General features: G+C 44.0%; 1 pseudogene; it reads left to right on the top strand.

Moving 5' to 3' along the window:
* The first annotated feature begins 487 nt into the window (after nucleotides 1-487).
* On the top strand, nucleotides 488-669 carry LOC112915409 (U4 spliceosomal RNA; annotated as a pseudogene).
* Nucleotides 670-5,416: the final 4,747 nt, after the last annotated feature.

Below are 5,416 nucleotides of genomic sequence, written 5' to 3'. Positions count from 1 at the left end.
CAATAGAAACAATACATCTTACTCTATTATAGCACTTTGGGTGTGTCAAATACACTATATAAGTTGTAAAAATAGAGTGAACATTTGATTAGAATAATAGAGTATTAGAGAAAGGCATTCTCAGATGGATACTTTGTTTGTGAAGGCCAGGTTTCATGACAGATGTTTGCATGTGTATGAAAAACAAACAAGCACCTCAAATGCTACTCGGCTTTCTAAGACTCCTGGGAATGGGCACGTGGGGGCATCCAGCAGTGTTATTTATTTTTTTTTTTTAGTGCTGCTATTGATGCAGATGAACTTGACAGCTGTGAGCTGAGCGCTGAAATAGGGAGTCACTTCCCTATGTAGCCCCTGCAAGTTGCAACATCACTGAGGCCAGTGGTGGGGAGCACATCTCATCATGCATCTGCTGGGCAACTGTTGTTTGTAGAGTAGCTGCAGGAAGATCCTGGTGCTAATAACGAATGCCCTCAGTAAGCACTCAAGCTTTGTACAGTGGCAGTATCGTAGCCAATGAGGTTTATCCGAGGTGCAATTATTGCTAATTGAAAACCTCAGTAGGCACTCAGCTCCCACTCACAATGGCCAGTCAAAACCAGCACGCACATACCAAGAGTGGGAACAAAGGCCAGAGTGGGTGATTTGGATTATTGCTGTGCCTCTGGCTAGTTGCAAAATCCTAGACTTTAATGAATATTCAGAGAAGGAAAGTTTGGGAGCAAGGTGGGCTGGAAGGCACCCAGCCCCAAGATGGTCAGTGTGATCATCACCCCCTCTCATTTGACACTTGAGAAACTTGAGGCCCAGAGATAGAAAGGGACTTACTTAAGGTCACATGGTGGGTAGGCAGCAGATAAAGCCCAAATGTCCTGGCCCTGGTTTGACTCTCTCTACAGTCTCCCGGGTTGGCATTCCCACATTTTATGATGGATGGACCCAAAGGCCCGGGTCTTGGAGACACAGACCATTCCGCAGCCTTGACCCTCCTTGAAATTCAGCCCAAATTAGCCTGCCATCTCTCAGCAATGCTCTGGAGGAGGCCGCCCAGAAAGAAAGTATGAATAGAGAGACTGAGGGATATTGCCCAGAAGTGCCCCTCCCAGCAGCTGAAGAGAGAGGCTATTTTGGGACACGGCTCCTCATAGGTCTGAGGGGCAATAGCTCTCTCAACTGTGATCATTCCTGGGTGTCACTTTGTGCCATCGGAGTACCAGCCCAGGAACAATTCCAGACCAGTGAAGACTATTCTCCTGGGGGTCCTGGGAACAGTAAAGGGCACAGCTGTGGCATCTCAGCTCTCCTTGAATCACACAGGACAATAAAAAGGGGATTTGTATTCAGCTCCTGTGGAAAAAGAATCTGGCAACTTCTCAGAAAGGTAGACAAAGAATTAATATATGACTCAACAATTCTGCTCCTAGGAACATACCCAGAAGAATTGAAAAGGTGTTCAAACAAACCCTTGAACAAGCGCATGAATGTTCATAGTGGCACTACTCACAATAGTCAAAAGGTGGAAATGACCCATGTGTGCATCAACAGGTGAACAGGTAAACAAAATGTGGCATATCCATACAACAGTATACTATTCAGCCTTACAAAGAAATGACACACTAACATATGCTAGTATTAATGAACCCCAAAAGCATTACGCTAAGTAAAAGAAGCCAATCACAAAAAGTCAGGCATAGTATGAGTCCATTTATATGGAATATCCAAAATAGGTAAATCCATAGAAACAGAAAGTAGGGATCCCTGGGTGGCGCAGCAGTTTGGCGCCTGCCTTTGGCCCAGGGCGCGATCCTGGAGACCCGGGATCGAATCCCACGTCAGGCTCCCGGTGCATGGAGCCTGCTTCTCCCTCTGCCTGTATCTCTGCCTCTCTCTCTCTCTGTGTGACTATCATAAATAAATAAAAAATTAAAAAAAAAAAAAAAGAAACAGAAAGTAGATTGGTATTTGCCCCCTTGGCAGGCTTGGCCTCCATTATAGGCTTGGTGATGACTGACCAAGGAATATATCCACCAGAAGGCATTCATTTCAGGAGGCTTCTGTCTTCCAGAGCAGGTAATGACCTACCCCTCAGACTCCACCCTTGTCCCCACTCAGGTCCTCTGCCTGGATGAAGGAATACTGCAGGTACTGAGCTCCTCCAGGAGTAAGGAGGTGGGAGTAGGGCAGAGGCAGGGAGAGTGTGGGAACTAGGCCCTTTGCCCCAGCCCAGGTCAGGCAAGCATCCAACTTATATTCAGAATCTGCTGAGTCTCTACAAAGCTCTTTTTAAAGAACGAGTACTGACCCCCATGTCAGGGAAGTAAGGAAGCTACTGCCTACTGACTTGAAAATTTAATTAACCATCTCTGTCTAGCTCCTTGCTTAAGAAACAGGACACTTCTCTCTAGAGGGAAAAGGAGATGATTTGCAATCTTGTTGAAATGTGGAAGGAATCCAGTGTGCTGGAGGAAAGTACAGAAGGCGAATGTAGAATATAGTTTTGGAGAGTGCTTGGTAGGACGGAGAGGCTGGGAGCTAGAAAACAGGGCTGACCTCTCTGGCTGTGTCACTCTGCTCAGCCCACTTAGCTTCACTATGCTCCCCACCGGCTCCTAACCCTTTAACCAACCCACCATGTCACGAACATATAAAAACAGTCCTTACAGAAAAAAGCAAACTGTACAACAGAAAGCCTTTTACAATCACAAATTAACCAGCCCCTTGTGGCATCCTGTTAATGCAGATTTGCCTCTGTGAGCTGTGTCATCCATCATGAATGTTTCAGTCAAAATTGCATGTTTGTACTGATTGCCTGCTTCCACTAACCAGGCAGCCCCATGGACTCAATTGGTTGGATGGACTCTGGAGCCAGGCTGTTTGGGTTTAAATTCCAGCTCTGCCATTCGCTAGCTGTGTAACGTTGGGCAAATCAGCTAACCTCTGTGCCTCAATTTTATCATCTATAAAATGGGGCAATAGTAATACTTACCTTATAGGGTTGTTGTGAAGACTAAAAGTATAACCATATCTAAAGCATTTAGAATAATGCTTGCAACAGTATGTGCCAAGAAAATGTTAATTTATAACAAATTACTACTGAAAAAGAGGTGGAGAATGGATTTGAATTGTAACCGGCAGTCTGGTTGAGAAGCCAAACCCAAACATTTACTAATATTTTAATGAAGAAGGAAAGAATATGAAAAAAGACAAGGGAGAGAGAAGAAGGGGACCTAAAAAATTCAAGAAGACCTGCCAATGTGAAATTCAGCTTACACTTCATTTGGGAGGGCATAATGTCAACAAATGATATTCTCCCCGATAGATGATAGATAGATAGATAGACAGATAGATAGAGCGAGCCAGTAAACCAAATAGGGGAGTCATTAAAATAATAACAGGGGTGCCTGGCTGGCTCAGTTGCTAGAACATGTGATTCTGGATCTCAGGGTCATGCATTCAAGCCCCATGTTAGGTTTAGAGATTAATTTTAAAAAAGAACAAAAAGAAAATAATTAACAACAATTATCCTCTCAGGATAATGGGATAGAGTTTGGGTGATTTTTGTTTTCTTTTTTGCTTTATTGAAATTTTCAAGTATTCTATGTTAGCTACACATTGTTTATTCATACAGTCTTTAAAAAGTTCTGTCAAGGGGTACCTGGGTGGCTCAGGTGGTTGAGCATCTCCCTTTGGCTCAGATCATGATCCCAGGGTCCTGGGATCGAGTCCCACATTGGGCTCCCTGCTCAATGGGAAGTCTGTTTGTCCCTCTCCCTCTGCTGCTTCCCCTGCTCATGTTCTCTCAATATATATCAAATGGGTGGGTAAAATCTTAAAAAAAAAAAAAGTTATGTCAAAACCCATTTGGGACAAATCAATATATGTATGGTCTTACCTACAGAACAAAAAAATCTGGGTCATATTTTAAAATAAAAGCTGAAATAGACATTTAAAAATTAAGAAGTTATTTGACATTGGAAGAGAGAGCTCATAGAGATGTTTAGACAAGGAACCCACAAATTTCTGGATGGGTATGAGAATTAGGAGGCAAGGCATGGTCCCCAGTAGCCTCTAGACAACTCCTCACTCTAGGATTCTGGGCTTCATTTCCAAGCTCCTTATAACCAGACAGGCATCTGTGGCTTCATTAATCCTTGGGCATCCTGCTGACATAAAGATGACAGTACAGGGGCTCAGTCGGTTAAGCATCCAACTCTTAATTTCAGCTCCGGTCATAATCTTAGGGTCGTTAGATGGAGCACTTCATTGGATTCTGTTCTGAGTGTGAAGCCTGTTTGGGATTCTCTCTCTCCCTCTCCCTCTGCACCTCCCTGCTGGTACTATATCTCTCTAAAATAAATTTTTAAAAAAGATGACTGTACATTCTTCACAATGACAGATATGGAAACTGGAACCCAGGGAGGTCTTAACACTAGAGTCTGTGGCTCTACACTTACCTCTCTTTTCCTCTGCAGACACAGCTTGATCCACACTTCCCTCAGTGTGCTGGTGTACATGAGTAAATGGCTTCATTAATCCACCTATATTAGATATCTGACACTCCTCCTGGAAGGAAAACTCTCGCCTTTGGGTTTCCCACAGTCAAGTATTGCATGCACTCAAGATATGTTAAAAGAATGACAGGCCAGCTGATGAAGTCATGGATTATAAAAGACAGAGGAACTTTCTTCTCTGCTGGCCATATTAAATACAATATGCTCTTTCCTGCTTCCACATGAACACTCAGGCCAACTTTCCTTGCTGGGATGTTGCCTTTCTTCTAGTCCATCTGAACTCTATCCATTCTTCAGGACCAGCCTACGGTCTGCCTGCTACCCAAAGCTTCTTCTGACTGCTGCAATCCTCACCACAGGCTCCCTTCTCTGATCTGTGATCATTACCACACAGTCAGATCCTAACTGTATCTGCTGTGTCATGGCCCTTACTGCTTCACATATGTGTAACTTCACTCCTGAGCCAGGCTTTCAGCTCTTGCAGGGACAGTAGAGCTCAGCGCTTGCCCATGCATACACACACACACACACACACACACACACACACATCACATTGTCTTGTACCTGATGAATTCTCAGTAAATATCTATTCACTGATTATTTGGAAATATACCAGGAAGCAGCTGAACAAGCATAGGCATTCTTAACAAGTTAAGTTAGGAATCTTCATCTACCAACTATATATTGTCTACAAGAGACTCACTTAAGATCCAAAGACACAAACAGATTGAAAATAAATGGGTGGTGGGGCACCTGGGTGGCTCAGTAGATTAAGCATCTGACTCTTGGTTTCAGTTCAAGTCCTGATCTCAGAGTCCTGGGATCAAGCCCCTGGGGCAGACTCTGCTCTCAGGATGGAGTCTGCTTGATGATTTCTTTCTCTCTCCCTCTGGCCCTCCCCCACC

The sequence above is a fragment of the Vulpes vulpes genome, chromosome 16 (assembly GCF_048418805.1).
Source record: "Vulpes vulpes isolate BD-2025 chromosome 16, VulVul3, whole genome shotgun sequence".
Classification (NCBI taxonomy): domain Eukaryota; kingdom Metazoa; phylum Chordata; class Mammalia; order Carnivora; family Canidae; genus Vulpes; species Vulpes vulpes.
Note: the sequence above shows the minus strand (reverse complement) of the source record. Positions and strands in the feature narration are given on the sequence as shown.